The sequence below is a fragment of the Neophocaena asiaeorientalis genome, unplaced genomic scaffold (assembly GCF_003031525.2).
Source record: "Neophocaena asiaeorientalis asiaeorientalis breed wild unplaced genomic scaffold, Neophocaena_asiaeorientalis_V1.1 scaffold946, whole genome shotgun sequence".
Lineage (NCBI taxonomy): Eukaryota > Metazoa > Chordata > Mammalia > Artiodactyla > Phocoenidae > Neophocaena > Neophocaena asiaeorientalis.
Window position 1 is genome coordinate 1,874,105 of NW_020175049.1, and position 17,744 is coordinate 1,891,848.

At 39.3% G+C, this 17,744-nt stretch overlaps 1 long non-coding RNA gene across 1 annotated transcript in view; it reads right to left on the reverse strand.

Annotated features, from left to right (window-relative positions):
* Positions 1–294: 294 nt before the first annotated feature.
* Positions 295–17,744, reverse strand: part of LOC112412127 (uncharacterized) — an 18,170-nt gene continuing 720 nt past the window's right edge. The window contains exons 2-3 of the long non-coding RNA XR_003005739.1: positions 14,446–14,565; positions 295–2,082 (exon numbers count right to left, since the gene is read on the reverse strand). This is a non-coding gene — a long non-coding RNA (uncharacterized LOC112412127). The remainder of the gene's footprint in view (positions 2,083–14,445; positions 14,566–17,744) is intronic.

Consider the following 17,744-nt stretch of genomic DNA (forward strand, 5'->3'; position numbering starts at 1 on the left):
CCATCCCTCTGTCTCCTTCCTCTTCCATAACAATGCTATAAAGGTTCCTACTGTTACTTAGTTGGTTTTTTTTTTTTTTATCCATGAGGGAACTGTGATGTGTGTGTGTGAATGTCATTAATAGCGCTCTTTTCCTCTACCTGACTGTGGAATCAGCTGAGAGACAGATATAAGAATCAGCTGAGAGACAGATATAGGATTCAGGTTAAAATAGTGAATAAATTCAGATTAAAATAACTGAAGATTAAAATAGCAGCTTTATTAGTGGTGAAAAGCTAAATGGGAAGATATGGCTTTGATATGTGACCAAATATCTTCCAATCTGATATACATTTCACCCCCAAATTGGGTAGACTTACTCATCTAGACATGGGTCCACTGGAGACAGCAGGCCTCCCTAAGCAGGCCCAGGCCCCTTACCATTTAGCAGAGACAGACCAGACACGAGGCCTCTGCAGGCAGGCAGATCCAAACAGGTGAAGGCTATGCACAGGACTAGAGTGTGTAGGGTGCAGAATTCAAGGAGGCCCGCATTCTCAGGCTCATGACCATGTCTGTCTCATGACCCTGAGTGTGAGCGCCTTCTTAAATTTTGTGCCCCAGATGCCTCCCTGGCCTCATACCATCCTGGCCCTAGCCAGCATGTCCATTTCTTTTTCCTGAACTCACCCATCAGGTAAATCCCTCCTCTTGCCCTAGGAAGAGTGATTGTGGAGGAAAAGAGAGGCCAGGGGGGTTACTCTAGTGGAGGTATCCGCACATGGAAGAAGGCTAGGGAAAAGGAGTTTCCCTTAAAAGAGATCATAGAGGGACTTCCCCGGTGGTCCAGTTGTTAAGGCTCCATGATTACCCTGCAGGGGGCATGGGTTCGATCCCTGGTTGGGGAACTAAGATATCACAGGCTGCGCGGCATGGCCAAAAAAAAAAGAAAGGGAGATCATAGAAGTAAAGCTTTTTGCCAAGGCCATACAACCAGTGGTAGCTAGAACCCAGGATTCTTGTTCCTCTTCATAAAAACAAAAAGATGATATGATGCAGCTTTGAGAATTAAACCCATTCACTAGAGCACTCAATTAACCAGGTCTTCTATTATTACTATTATTATTACTGTTATTATCATTTTGCTTTCATGACTCTTTTAGGTGACTTAAGCAAATTATATATTAAATTATAAGTAAACTCATATAACATGTAGTAGGTTGAATGGTGGCCCCCCCAGAGATATGTCCATATTCTCTAACATATGAATGTGACCTTATTTGAAAAAAAGGTCTTTGCAGATGTAATTATATTAAGGATCTGGATACGAAATCATCCTTGATTACCTGTGTAGGCTCTAAATCCAAGGGTCCTTGTAAGAGCCACACAAAGGGGAGACACACAGAGAAGAGGAGAAAGCCATGTGAAAGTGGAGGCAGAATGAAGTTAACGCAGCCACAAGCCAAGGAACACATGGAGCCACCAGAAGCGGGAAGGGGCAAGGAAGGGTTCTCCCCTAGAGGCCTAGGAGGGAGTGCAGCCTTGCCAACACCTTGGTTTTGGACTTCTGGCCTCCAGAACTGTGAGAGAATAAATTTGTGTTGTTTTAAGCCACGAAATGTGTAGTAATTTATTACAGTCACCCTAGGAAACTAACACATAGGGCAGAGATATGTTTTTAAAGCCCTGTATTAGTTATCATTATCCTAAAACTTAGTGGCTTAAAACAATACCTCACACAGTTTCTGTGGATCAGGAATTTGGAAACGGCTTGGCTGGGTAATTCTGGCTCAGGGTCTCTCCTGGGGTTGCAATCAAGATGTTGGTCAGGGCTTCTGAAGACTTGGCTGTGGTGCCAGAGGATCTGCTTCCAAGATGGCCCACTCACAAGGCTGGCAAGTTCATGCAGGCTGGGGGCGGGAGGCCTGTGTTCTTTGCCATGTTCACCTCTCCGTTAGACTGAGTGTTCTCATATCATGGTGATGGACTTCTGACAGAGTGAGTGAGCCAAGAGAGAGCAAAGTGAAGGCTGCAATAGTTTTTATGATCAATCCTGCGAAGACACATGCCATCATTTCCTCAATGTTCCCACGTAGGCCATTCCTGTTCATTGTGAGAGGGGACCATACAGGGACATGAATACCAGGAAGTGAGGATCACTGAAGTCCATCATGGAGGCTGGCTAAAACAGGTCCCAAAATTTTCAGGGTATTTAGGGAACCAGAATATTTCCTATATAGCCACTTGAACCATCTATATTTGAAGCCATAATGATAAACTATACAAAATACTCTTTGGAGTGATGAACTTGAGTTACTACAAGTTATTTAAATATTCAGTTCAGTTCACTTTCCTACTTTAGGTTGAACCATATGAAATTTGTGATTTTTTGTGGGTAAATAATTACCCAATATCAGCAATTTCATGTTTTCAACCCACTACTTATAAAGGTAGGACTATGAACTAAGATACCTTAGATCAATTTTTAAGCAGTTATACATATAAAAACACTTTTCTTTCAAACAATTATTTAACCATCAGTTTAAATGAACTAGAATAAACTATTCTTCAAACACTCTGGTTATTTGAAATGTTACTATAGAATTGATGTCCCCATAGAGTTTTCGGTCCATGAGCCAAAGGGTCTGTGAGGGCATTGTATCAGAGTGACTTCATAAAAAGTAATTTAACATCTCTGGGACCAATTTTCCTCATCCATAAATGAAAGAATTTGACTAGATGACATCTAGGCTGACTTTCTGTTTAGAAATGTTCAATAAGTCTTTATATGCTACGCTTGAGCCACTACCAGTTCCTTTCTCAAACTCACAGTAAGACAAATTGCATATTTAATAGGGTTGTAGGAAAGTCTTTAACTAAATATGTTTATTCATTAATATGTAATATTAATAGTTAAACTCAAGATCCCTAATTTTTTCAGAAGTCCAGAGAGTCCTCCCTCCTCCTTTGCTCTCTAGAAAGCATAGACTGCCCTTCAGTAAATCAATTTTCTTAATTTGACTTGCTATATTTGACAACATTTTTTGGGTTCACATATTTTCTCTTGTGCCAAGTGCTGCATTTTTCATTTCCCACAGAATCAGGACAAACTGTACATCCCCTGCTGTGTCCAGGGCAGATCTGGCTAAATGTCAACTATGTTAATTGGTATAGAGAAAACAGCAGCCCTATTTTTATCTGATTAAAAATCCCCACAAACATTCTCCGCTAAAGTAAAGCTATGTCAGTACAAAGTGATTTAGTTACAATGTCAAGTTTGGCAGATGTATCCCTCCTGTCTTCATTTTACTGTAGCAGGCAGAATGCTGCTGTTTCCTGAAAGCTTTCAGTATCTAAAATTTTAATCCTACTTTTGGAGGCTCAGAACTTGGTACTCAAAACTTTCGGTGGCCTGCCAATTGGAATAAAATATCTTCTCTTTACAGTGATACTTTTAAACAAAAAATTTATAGGACAATCTATAGATCGTAATTTAAAAGGCAGTTTAAAATATTTTATTATACTTTTTAAAAGTCTCCACGTTAAAAGTTGCCCCAAGATGAGAAGATTATGTAATATAATTGCTTCAGTCAATTGGAGTGTGGGAGGTGTGGGTGTAAAAGAATAAAAGGTAATGAACTTTGATAAATTTATATGAGCTACAACAAAGTACCAGAGAAAATTTAATTTTATTGGAGGGTGGCTATATCTTCAGTGCTCCTTTAAAATTGTATGCTGCCTCATTAATGTTGGAATTCCCTAGGACTTCATCTCACTCCTGGGAGCTCACTCCTAGTTAGACTTAATACACTCCGTGATTTCACCAACTGCACAACTTGTACACTCATATCGTTTGGGCCTGTATCTCCAGCTTACTGAAAGCCACATTACTATCCCTTGGTATATTTTGGGTGTCTCATGAGCACTTCAAAATCCCCTCTTCTGGTTTCTGGTCCCAAATATAAGGAGCTTAGAAGTCAGCACTCTGTCACAAGAACAGGTAAAAAGCTGAACAAACTGAAAAATGAACTCTTCATACATTTGTCAGAGAAGTGAGGTCACAGAGCAAACTGTCCCTAAAATTGGAGAGACACACAGGTGAACACAGTGAATCACAATTTGCTGGAGCAGAAACCCACAAGCAGAAACCTCCACAGGAACCAGTACCAGCGTAGGGAAACCTAAACTATAATTGACAAATTGCTGGTGGCTCAACACACCTTTCTCAATGGTGAAAAACTGAAACCATTTCCTCTAAGATCAGGAACAAGACAAGATTGCACACTCTGACCACTATTATTCAACGTTGTTTTGGAAGTTTTAGCCATAGCAATCAGAGAGGAAAAAGAAATAAGAGGAATCCAAATCAGAAAAGAAGTAAAGCTGTCACTGTTTGCTCTGATGACATGATACTATATATAGAGAATCCTAAATATGCTACCAGAAAACTACTAAATATAATCAATGAATTTGGTAGAGTAGCAGGATACACAATTAATGCACAGAAATCTCTTGCATTCCTATACACTAATGATGAAAAACCTGAAAGAGAAATTAAGGAAACACTCCCATTTACCATTGCAACAAAAAGAATAAAATACCTAGGAATAAACCTACCTAAGGAGACAACAACAACAAAAAACACACAATGAGGTATCACCTCACACCAGTCAGAATGGGCTTCATCAGAAAACCTACAAACAACAAATGCTGGAGAGGGTGTGGAGAAAAGGGAACCCTCTTGCACTGCTGGTGGGAATGTAAATTGATACAGTCACTATGGAGAACAGTATGGAGGTTCCTTAAAAAACTAAAACTAGAACTACCATACGACCCAGCAATCCCACTATTGGGCATATACCCTGAGAAAACCATAATTCAAAAAGAGTCATGTACCACAATGTTCACTGCAGCATTATTTACAATAGCCAGGACATGGAAGCAACCTAAGGGTCCATCGAAAGATGAATGGATAAAGAAGATGTGGCACATATATACAATGGAACATTACTCAGCCATAAAAAGAAATGAAATTGAGTTATTTGTAGTGAGGTGAATGGACCTAGAGTCTGTCATACAGAGTGAAGTAAGTCAGAAAGAGAAAGACAAATACCATATGCTAACACATATATATGGAATCTAAAATTTAAAAAAAAAATGGTTCTGAAGAACCTAAGGGCAGGACAGGAATAAAGATGTAGACGTAGAGAACGGACTTGAGGACATGGGGTGGGGGGAAGGGTAAGCTGGGATGAGCATAGCTGATTCACTTTGTTATAAAGCAGAAACTAACACACCATTGTAAAGCAATTATACTCTAATAAAGATGCTAAAAAAAAATGCTGGTGTCTCAAGTGTGGATAAGTCTGAGAGTTAAAATCTCCAAGGGAACTCAGGAATAAGGGGCCCCCCATTTCTGTGAGTTTTACTTCTAGGAGCTCCTCCAGGCCCTCACAGCAAATACCAGAGAAAATTCCCCTGGTGTTTTCAGCAGAGGAAGGAGAAAATGAACCATTTTGAGATATACCAGAGCAGTCTGTTATTCTTAATAAGGTCTATCTTCAGGAGAAACTAGCAGAGTCTAACATGCTGGGTTTTATCAGAGCCTAACCTACCTGGGGCAAGGGAAATACACAACTCCAGCCCCCTCTGGCCATCCTGTCCTACCTAAGGGGGGGAAAACTGAGAAGCACTGGTAAAGTTCACAGTCCATGGGCACAGGCTTACTAAAAGACTGAGACCCAAAATCATAGGACTAGAGCATGCTTTTCCTCCCCTGACACCTTAACACCACACCACAAAAGGCCTATTCACTGGAGTTTCTTTCACTCAGTACCTCACATCCGGATTTCAACAAGATAGTACAAGGAATACAAAAAGGTAAAAACACAATGTGAAGAGACTGAACAAGCATCAGACTAGAGTCAGATATGGCAGGGATGCTGGAATTATCAGACTGGGGACTATGATTAAACAACTATGATTCAAATGTTAAGGGATCTAATGGAAGAAGTAGATGACATGCAAGAACAGATGGATAATGTAGGCAGAGAGATGGAAACACTATGAAAGAATAAAAAAGAAATGCAAAAACACTGTAAGAGAAATGAAGAATGCTTTTTTTTTTGGTACACGGGCCTCTCACTATTGTGACCTCTCCCATTGCAGAGCACAGGCTCCGGACATGCAGGCTCAGTGGCCATGGCTCACGGGTCCAGCCGCTCTGCGGCATGTGGGATCTCCCTGGACCAGGGTACAAACCTGTGTCCCCTGCATTGGCAGGTGGACTTCTCAATCACTGCGCCACCAGGGAAGCCCCGAAGAATGCTTTTGATGGGCTCATCAATAGACTGGAAATGGCAGAGGAAAGCCCATAACTGGATTCTGAGCTTGAGGATATACTAATAGAAACTTGCAAAACTGAAAAGCAAAGAGAGAAAAGACTGAAAGAACAAAACAGAATATCCAACAACTGTGAGACAACTACAAAAGGTATAACATGTGTAACAGGAACACCAGAAGGAAAAGAAAGAGCTAAAGGAACAGAAGCATTATTTGAAGCAATAATGCCTGAGAATGTCCCCAAATTATTGTTAGACATGAAACTACAGATCCAGGAAGCTCAGAGAACACCAAGCAGGATATATGCCAAATAAAAAACAATAAAACAAAACAAAAGCTACATCATGCCATATCATATCCAAACTTCAGAAAATCAAAGATAGAGAAAAAAATTTTGAAAGAAGCCAGAGGAAAAAACACCTTACCTATAGAGGAGCAAAGATAAGAATTACATCTGACTTCTCAGAAACCACATGAGCAAGAAGAGAGTGGGGTAAAATATTTAAAGTGTGGAGATTAAAAAAAAACAAAACTGGGCTTCCCTGGTGGCGCAGTGGTTGAGAGTCCACCTGCCGATGCAGGGGACATGGGTTCGTGCCCCGGTCTGGGAAGATCCCACATGCCACGGAGGGGCTGGGCCCGTGAGCCATGGCCGCTGAGCCTGCGCGTCCGGAGCCTGTGCTCCGCAACGGGAGAAGCCACAGCAGTGAGAGGCCCGCGTACCGAAAAAAAAAAAAAAACTATCTAATGAAGGAAGACAAGAAAAGGAATTAAAAGATATACAGTCTGGGAAGGAAGAAATAAAAATATTTTTGTTTGCAGATGACACAATTGTCTATATAGAAAATCTGAAAGAATCAACAAAAGAAAAAACCTTCTGGACCTAATAAGTGATTATAGTAAGTCTGTAGAATACAAGGCCAATAAACAAAAGTCAGCTACCTTCCTACATTCCAGCAACAGAGAAGCAGAATTTGATATTGAAAACACATTATCATTTACATTAGCACTTAGAAAAGTGAAATACTTAGGTACAGATCTAACAAAATATGTATAATGTTGATATGAGGAAAACCACAAAACTCTAGTGAAAGATATTTTTTTAAAAACCTAAATAAATAGATAGTCCACATTCATAAATAGGAAGACTCAGTATTGTCAAGATTTCAGTTTTTCCTAACTTGATCTATAGATTCCTTTCAATCCCAATCCAAATCCCAGCAACTTATTTTGTGGACAATGACAAACTGATTCTAAAGTTTATATGGAGAAGTAAAAAACCCAGAAAGTCAACTCAATGTAGAAGGAGAAGAACAAGGATGGAGAACTGACACTACCCAACTTCAAGACTTACTATAACACTACAGTCATCAAGACAGTGTGGTATTGGCTAAAGAATAGTCAGATAGGTCAATGGAACAGAATGGTGAGCCCAGAAATACAGCCACATAAACATAGTTAACTGATCTTTGACAAAGGCACAAAAGCAATACAATGGAGCAAAAATAGTCTTCTGTATAAATGGTACTGGAATACATCCACATGCAAAAACAAAAAGACCTAGACACAGACCTTACACCTGCCACAAAAATTAACTCAAAATGAATCATAGCCCTGAATGTAAAATGCAAAACTATAAAACTCATAGGAGATAACATAGGAGGAAACCTAGATAACCTTGGGTATGGCAATGACTTTTTAGATACAACACCAAAGGCATCATCGACGAGAGAAAAAAAAAATTGATAAGCTGGAATTCATTAAATAAAAAACTTATGCTCTGCAAAAGACAATGTCAAGAGAAAGAAGTCAAGCCACAGGTTGGGAGAAAATATTTGCAAAAGACACATCTGATTAAAGGACTTATTCAAAGTATACAAAAAACTTTAAAAACTGAACAATAAGAAATCAAACAACCCACTTAAAAAATGGGCAAAACACCAGAACAGGTACATCATCAGAGAAGATACACAGATAGCAAGTAAGCATATGAAAAGATGTTAAACATCGTATGTCATTAGGGAATTACAAATTAAAACAACAAAGAGATACCTCTATACACCTATTATAATGGCCAAAATTCGGAACAATGAAAACACTAAATGCTGGTGAGGATGTAGAGTAACAGGAACTCTCATTCATTGCTGGTGGGAATGGTACAGACACTTTGGAAGACAGTTTGGCAGTTTCTTACAAAACTAACCATACTAATACCATACAATCCAGCAATCGTGCTCCTTGGTATTTACCCAAATGAATTGAAAACTTATGTCTATACAAAATACAAAAACCAGTATACAGATGTTTATAGAACTTTATTTATAATTACCAAAACTTGGAAACAACCAAGATGTCCTTCAGTAGGTGAATGAAAAAGTACCTTGTGGTACATCTAGACCATGGGATATTACTCAGCACCAAAAAAGGGGAGCTATCAAGCCATGAAAAGACATAGGGGAACCTTAAATGCATATCACTAAGTGAAAGAAGCAACTCTGAAAAGGCTACATACCGTATGATGCCAACTATATGGCATTCTGGAAAAGGCAAAACTACAGTAAAAAGATCAGTGGTTGACAGAGGTTGGGGGCGGGGAGGAAGGGATAAAAAAGGAGAGCACAAAAATGTTTAGGGCAGAAACTTCTCTTTATGATACTACAGCGGTGGATACTTGTTATTATACAGTTGTCCAAACCTACAGAATGTACACCACCAAGAGTGAACACTAAAGTAAACTTTAGACTTGGGATAATAATGATGTGTCAGTGTAGGCTCATCGGTTGTAACAGATGTACTGCTGTGGACATCGACAGTGAGGGAGTTTGTGCATGTGTGGGGACAGAGGTGTATGGGGACTGTCTGTACTCTCTACTCCGTTTTGCTGTGAACCTAAAACTGCTCTTAAAATATCAATTTTATTAGTTAAAAAATAAATTATATCCAAATTGAATGCATCATTCTCTCCCTGCCATCTTCCCAACTTCCTCTCCCTCTAGGTTCCTCCTTTTCAGTAACTGGAATCATGATGTATCCAGATGAACCCCATCAGAAACCTAGGAATCAACCTTTACTTTGTGTTCTCCCTTGCATATTTCATGCAATCTCTTCATCAAGTTCTATGCATTTTCCCTCATATCTCTAGAATCTATCTCCTTCTTCCCCTCTCTAATGCCACTGCCACAATGCCCTCTACCCACCAACCAGTTTTCCCTTGATCTACCCTTGGGCTAAGTGTTATGAACAAGTACAACTATTTTTATAAGCTTTTTGTTTTCTAATCTATCAGACTTCTGTAAATCAGGCCCAGTGCAGACCATAAAATGCAAAGCTTAGCTGTTCAGAACTTTCTTGATAACTTTTCTCATAACAAGGCTTCAATTAAATTTAAAACCAAAGCATTACACAGGTAGAGAATGAGGAAAGAGATGGAATAATGGTTTATGGCTTTGGGACATCTTTTAATGTATTAATCGAACTAAGAAAATGAAAGGGACACAAAGGTCAGTTAGACCTCCATCCAATTCCTGTGATTATAATATTTCAGTGCATTCCCTTTGCCTTCAGGACAATATCCAGATTCCTAAACACAGCATACAAGGTTCTTCATGACCTGCCTACTATCTTCATTCCAGCTTCATCTGCCCCTATTGTGCATTCACCCACTTGTTCAGGCCAAAATTTAGAAGTCATCCTTGTATAATCTCTTTCCCTTGAGTCACTGTCCTTAGAGTCTCTCCCCACCATTTGAGCCACCAGCAAATTCTGTTGATTCTACATTAAAAATATACCTAAATCTATCTACTGTTCATTTCCATGCCTTCCACTCTAATCCAAGTCACTGTCACTGACTGCTCTTCTTGTCTAAAGCAATTCCTTCCTAATTTCCCTGCTTCTATCTTGCTCTAAATTCTGTTCTCCACACAGCAAGAATGTACATAAAAAAAAAATATATATATATATTTTTTGAGATCCATCTGATGACTTCTCATCTCACTTAGAATAAAATCCAAATTCCTGCCAAAGTTCTCTGCATTAGTTTCCTATTGCTACTGTAACAAAATTACCACAAACTCAGTGACTTGCAAAATAGAAATTTATTCTGTTGTCTTATTTTAGATCTGTAACCTCCAGAATTCACTTCAAGGTGACAACAGGGCTGGTTCCTTATGAAGGCTCGAGAGACAACCCATTCCTTGTTTCTTGCAGCTTCTAGAGGTGACTGGCATTCCTTGGCTTGTGGTCACATCACTCCAATTTCTGTTTCTCCTGTCACATAGCCTTCTTCTCCCTCTGACCTCCTCTTTCCCTCTATAAGGACCCTTTACATCAGGCCCACCCAGATAATAATCTCTCCATCCTCAATCTTATCTGCTACATCCTTTTTACCATGTAAGATAACAAATTCACAGGTTCTGGGAATTAGGACATGGACACCTCTGTGGGGCATATGATTAAGTCTGCCACATTCCATACAAAGATCATGAGAAAAATATTTCATCATAAAAACATGGATTTGTTAAAGTTGCTAATAAGGGGAAGCATCACAGTAACAGAGTCTCAATAACGTCTCAAAAGGGGGTGGTAAGGGGAAGATATTTATAGGATTAACCATAGACTGCCTTTGAGGTGGATATTAGTAGCCTAGGCAGGAATTGGTTAGAATTTGTAAAGTAATTGAATTACTAGAACCTATGAATCTGTGCAGAGTTACAGTTAAATCAGTTTATTTGTGGTCTTATATTGTTACAAATGGGCCTAAATAAGCTGGTGTTAAAACAATAAGAGCTTAAATAGTTTTTATTACATATCATGGAATGGTACAGTGGATCATTTCAGTTTTTGCTTCATTTCATTTTGCAAATCATTAGTTTTTGCTTCATTTCTCAGTCCCCATTCTTTTGGTCAATCTGCAGCCTAAGTCGAAAGAAAGACGATTATTTTCCTGGGGAGGTGATCAATCCAGATCTGCACTGCTATTTAGTAAGTTGCAATTACGTATTGAATTTTTCATGGTAGTCATATTGACCTCTATAAGTATCAGGCTTTCTTGTTCTTTTTGTTGGATGATCATTTGTAAATCATCTAGTGTTAGCAGTGGCTGTGCAGCAGCATTTAAGACTCTGAAGATCATATATCTGGTAACTGCTATGCAGACAGACACTAAGACAAAAATTATTAGAGTTTGAAAGGCATTTGAAAGCCATATTCTTAGATTTTGAAAACTGAACAATGAAAGCATGTGACAATCTATTTGGACTTTCCTTATGTAATCAAGTTTCTTTTGCCCTTTAATTTGGGTAGGGTTTATTCAACCTTACTAGTGTATGAGGAATACAGGTCTTGGGGATACCATGAGTAAAGGACACAGATAGCCATTAGCTATCTTGGACCTTAATCCTGAAGTGGGAGAAGAAAATAGCTGAGAAGATAAAGATGCAAACCCAAGGGGATACAGGTACAAAGAAGAACATGGCAACAAATGGGGTCTTGTTCCAGCTGTCTTGGTTGGAAACAGCTTACTTCATGCAGTCTTTAGTTGTTCCAAGGACCTAGGGCTGTCTTTTCTCATGGGACATCTACCTCTAGATGTTACCTAGATTCCTCAACATGCCTTATAAAGCCCTTCATAATCTGGTCATATCTCTGGGATCATTTCCTGAATCTTTCTCTCTTCACTCTCTCTTTGGTGGCCACACTGTCCTCACTGTTCCACAAACAAGTTAACCTTGTTCCTGTCTGAGAGACATTGTACTCATTGTTCCCTTTATGCAAAATGATCTCCCCAATATTTGCACCGCTGACTCCCACAATCCACTCAGGTCACATGTCATCTTCTTAGAAAGGCTTTCCCTTGTCATCATCCAATTTAAAGTCCTCTCGATTCTTTTACCTTGCTTAATTTTTCTTCATAGCGCTCTTCTCTCCCTGCACCTGTTTCATATTTATTTGTTATATGCCCCACTTGAATATACACACCATTCAAGAAGGCAGAAAACGTTTCTATTTTGTTCACTGATGTGTGTTCAGGACCTAGAACACTATTCAGCATACGTAGGTGCTCAATAACTACTCGTTGATTGACTGAATAAATAAAAACCTCACATACACTATGTTTCAGCCGTATATAACAATTTGCAGTCCCCAAATGGCTCCTTCTTTTGCAGATGTGGTTTTCCTCTGCCTGCAATAACTTCTCTTTGATTCCTTCACAATTCCTAATCATCCTTCAAGAGTCTGTTTATGTGTCACTGTCCCTGATAAACCTTCGTTGATCCCATCAGGAAGAACTAGGTGTCATCTCTCTTTGTTCTAATAGTACTCTAGGCATACCTCTACCAAATTACTTAATACAGTTGACCCTTGAACTAGGCAAGAGTTAGCCCCCATCTCCCACCCCACTGTCAAGTCAAAAATCCATGCATAGCTTTACAGTCCTACCTCTGCATCTGCAGATTCAACCACCAGGGATCATGTAGCACTATAGTATGTATTTATTGAAAAAAATCTACGTATAAGTGGACCTGCGCAGTTGAAATCCATGTTGTTCAACGGTTAATTGTACATTGCATTAACATTTTGTCTAATCTAACATTTTGTCTGCATCCTGAGACTCTAGTAGAGGGCTTTGCCCATAGTAAATTCTGAGCAAATGTTTGTTGAATGATTTTATTCATTGAGTGACAACTGTGTGTCAAGCACTGTACTAGTTTTTATGCACATTATTTTATTTTTTAAATTTTTATTGGGGTATAGTTGATTTACAATGTTGTTTTAGTTTCAGATGTACAGCACAGTGAATCAGTTATACATATACATATATCCACTCTTTTGTAGATTCTTTTCCCATGTAGGCCATTACAGAGTATTGAGTAGAGTTCCCTGTGCTATACAGTAGGTCCTTATTAGTTATCTATTTTATATATAGTAGTATGTGTCAATCCCAATCTTCCAGTCTATCCCTCCCCCACTCCTTACCCCCAGTAACCATAAGTTTATTTTCTACATCTGTAACTCTATTTCCATTTTGTAGATAAGTTCATTTGTACATAAATACAATGGAATATTACTCAGCCATAATAAAGGATGAAATAATGCCATTAGCAACAACATGTATGGACCTAGAGATTGTCATATTGAGTGAAGTAAGACAAAGACAAATATCACATGATATCGCTTATACATGGAATCTAAATAAAGGCTACAAATGTACATTATCTTAATCCTGATAAGAAATCTGTAAGATATATGCTACTACCCTTGTTTTACATACGATGAAACTGAATAACTTGCCCAGAGTTTTGAACCTAAGTGTGTCTGACTCCAAACTGGTATTTCTCCCATTGCCTCAAATGAATTAATAAATCTCCTTAATTTTAGTGATATTTACTGGTCAAAATTTAATATCCTAATTTTACCATTAACATTGAAACTCTGATCTTTTAGTTCAGTGTTGCATGCTCGAATACATTTTTACTTGATTCAGCCTCTTTATATTACAGAGAAGAATGGACCCCAGGTACCTTAACAGCACAGGTATCCTATTTTTATTCTGCTTCATAATTAGAGAGTTTTTGATGATGATTCAGGGTCAAGGTTTGGTTAGTCTTTCTTTTTAAGAGAAGGATTAAAGAGCTAGTCCACATGTCACCTTTCAAGAGGTATAAAAGGCCCAAATACATTGAAAGTCATATTGAAATTATAGAATTAATATACCTGGAAGAAAGGAAAATGTAGCAGGAATGAGTTAAAGATAGTAAGACAGTCTCACATATGGGAGAGAACCTGGTGGTCACCCTGATTTCTGTCTTTTCTGCATGCTAGGTGAAGCAGTGTGTATTAAAATTTTAATAAAGTTTTTAGAAGTACATAAAATAGTATCACGAGGATCTCAAGCAGTGAGAGCCCAAGCTCTAAAGTCAGACAGACCTGAGATCTAATCCTTGCTCCCCTACCTAATAGCTGAGCAAATTTAAGCAAGTTACTTAAATTTTCTTAAGCCTCAATTTCTTCATCAGTAAAATGGAGAGAAAAGAAGGGCATTAGGTAGGGTAGCTAATTACTACTATAACACACAGCATTAAAATTTTAGAGGCATAATTTAATAAAACAAGTAAAATCCAATACCGGTGTTCCTGGTCATGCAGTTCTCTGGGGCAGGATTCCTTCAAGGACTAATTTGGGGACCCATGCTTCTTCTATTTTGCAGTTTTGACTTCCTCTGGATTCTTTGAAATCTTCATTCAGCTGGTAGGTAGGGAAAGAAAGAGAATATGGCGCATGTGTAGGAGGTTTTAGAGGTTTTGTGGGCCAAAACTTAAACAGCTTTCATTGTTTCTGTCCACAGTCTATTGTGTATTGACCCCAACTAATCACAAGAGAGGCTGGGAAACATAGTATGTGTGCTCAGGAGAAAAGGAAACAGACTTTGGGGAATTCAGAGGTGTCTCTGCCACTTCAGGTCATGAGGTTGTCTTAGGGTTTAACTGAGATAATGCATGTAACGTGCTTAGCATAGGGTAAGTAATCAACACAGTTGCATGTAATTATTATTATCACAAGGGTGTATGCTGCGAGTCTGAATAAGGAAGTGAAGTCCTTGCTTGGAGGTTCTAGCAAGAGAGCTCAGCTACATTCAAAGAAAAGTCCTTACCTTTGTGTAAGGTTATATAAGATTATGATCTTTAACTGATTTGGCAGCATCAGGAAACATAAACATTGAAAGGTGAGGGATGAAGCGGTTGCCAAGTTGTTCATGTCAGCTTAGCTAACAGAATGTCAAAAGATTATAATTTAGATAACCTTAATGTCTAAGAAGAGTGGGTGTAGGGAACTGGCAGACTCTGGATTTGGGAGTGGGCTTAACTGAAATAATAAAGGGTAAAAATTCTGATCAATCTCCTCTTCCATATTCTTTTTCTCCCTCATTTTCTTAAAGTTACAGACATCATAAAGATTCTTCAGGTGCAGCATATTTTCTTCTCCCCACTTATTTTTCTCCTCTGTTGCCATTTAAAATAGTGTAAGAACTCTGAGAACAGAGACCATGTTTGCGTCACACATTATTACATCAGCACCTAGCAATGCCTAGCACAGCGTATGCAGGCAAGAAGTATTTGTTGAATGAATTTAATATATATGGTAGTTGCTTCAAGTCTTGCCTAAAGAATCTAGATAAAGTAATGGAAAGACAATGAGTTTTTAAATCTTGCACTTGAGTATTTGTGGGATTCTGGGACTTCTAAGAATTTTTTTTTTAGGCAATAGAGAAAAATTATATAAGCATTTAATCTCTAAGACTTTTTTCTTCCCTGTATTAAGTGCCACAATACTTTTTAGAGTTATAGTAATGAGAACTAAATGAAAAAATTCACGTAGTGTTCCTAGCACATAGAAAGCATTCAAAAAACGGTTGTTCCCTCCCCTGTACCTCACACCTCTCTACAATATACTTTTTTTTTTTTTACAATATACTTTTTAATTTAGGGAACCCTAACAATTGATTGACACTAATTTTTTACATATTTAGAAACTTCTAAAATACACCCTTGAAAAAAAGTACAGTGATATTTCTAACAGAAGCTAGTTTATTTATAAGGTGAACATGTCTACAGTTATTTGAATAATGGTGGTTTGTAAGAATCTCTTTGGTAAAAGTAATGGTGAAATACCTTCCTAGAATGTCATTCATAGTAGTGCAAAAAATACACGTTGCCTTCTGTGTGTTTAGGAATAACTTTTACATTTTCCCTAAAGATGAAATATTTAGCTACTGATTTAGCTCCTGTTGACCTCAGCAGGGGGTCTACCAATGCAGAAGCTCAGGCCACCTGGTAACTTATTAAGTGGAACCCACAGAAGAATAGTAAGGAGGTCTTAAGAATTGGGTAACTCCACGGCCCAATGGACACAGGGCAGCAAACTCGGCACCAAACTGCAGATGGATTGCAGATGCACTGAAGGAAGTCATTACAGTTTTGAGAAATTTGGGGCTGGCTTGACACAGATGAAGCCTGCTGGTTTAAGCACTTTATGTTCTTGGCAAAAGCATGCTGTTGCAAATTTTCACCAGCCATAGTGAAAAAAAAAAGGGGGGAAAGGGAATGGGAGGAGACCACAAAATTCATGATGATACATAAAATGTTAACCATTAGCTTTGCATCTTTTGAGAGTCACCAGATTGAAGCACAGTATTTTGGACTTGGCTAGCAGATGGTGTACACAGACTTTCTGAGTATGTTAGCATTTCATTTGAAACTAGCAAGATTACATAGGACTATCATGGTAATTTAACATTCATGGAGATTTTAAAATTTATCCTTAAACTTGTGTTGAAAGTGGGGCATTTTAACATTTTAAAAGACATTGTGAAATAGATCTGGATCTCATAGAATAGATTCACAGGATATAATAATTCCTCTAAAATGCCCACAGGACAGTTTCAAGTGTCTTCTTTCCCTGAAAATCTGGCTTACGCAAGAGAAAAAGAGGCCAAAGAGAACAAAGACTAAACCAGGGGAGATGGCAGGTAGTGATGTCTGGATTCTCTGAATGGGACTTCTCCACTTACTACCTTCTCACTTCCTTCTATGGTCTGGACCTTTAATCACCACAGCAGTCAGCCTTGTAGGGTCAGCTAATCTCTGTTGACATCATCGTACTACTTCCCTTTTCAAATTCCAGTGAAGCTATGTGTTTCCTGTCCTATTTGACACCCTAGAGAAAAAATACTGGCCCATTAGCATCCAAATTTAGACTGGCAGCAATGTGTCAAGTTTTCAAGGACGAGATAAACAAAAACAGGTGACATTTCCAAGCCTCTCAAGAAAAGGGGAAAAAACCCCCAACCCTTCTGGGGTAAGTAAGCAGGGAGAGCTTCAATACCCACTGTAGGGAGAGGCCTGCTGACAGCCTCCGAGAATGGGCCGACGGAAGCCTTTTCCTTTTCATTAAAGCCAGGAGGATGGTTTTGGGGGCCTCCCTAAACACATTCTTGATTCTGCTAGGAAAGCCCAAGCAGCTCTGACACCCCCTTGCTCAGGGGTAGCTGTGAAGGTAGCTGCACCTCCTCTGTGGGGAGCCGTTGGTTTCAACCACAGACACTAGGACACCCTTGTGGGGGGAGAAGGGAGAAGCCATACGTCCCTCGCCCCGCCTCCCCAGTCGAAGAGGAAAGAGAAGGGAAAAGGGGCGGGAGACGGAGAAGGAGGGGCGGTGCCCGAGTCACGTGACCCGGGGCAGCCCGGAAAGCTCCGAGGAGGAGCCTGGCGCCGCCATTTTCCTGCAGCTGCCTGTCCCTTTTGCCCTGCCCGGCTTCAGCTGACCAGGGAGGGGGTGGGCTGAGCTGAGGCGGGGGCAGGGGAGTGCCCGATATCGTGCCTGACCCCGCGGGTGACAAGAGCCGGTTCTTTCTGGGCTGGGTGGCA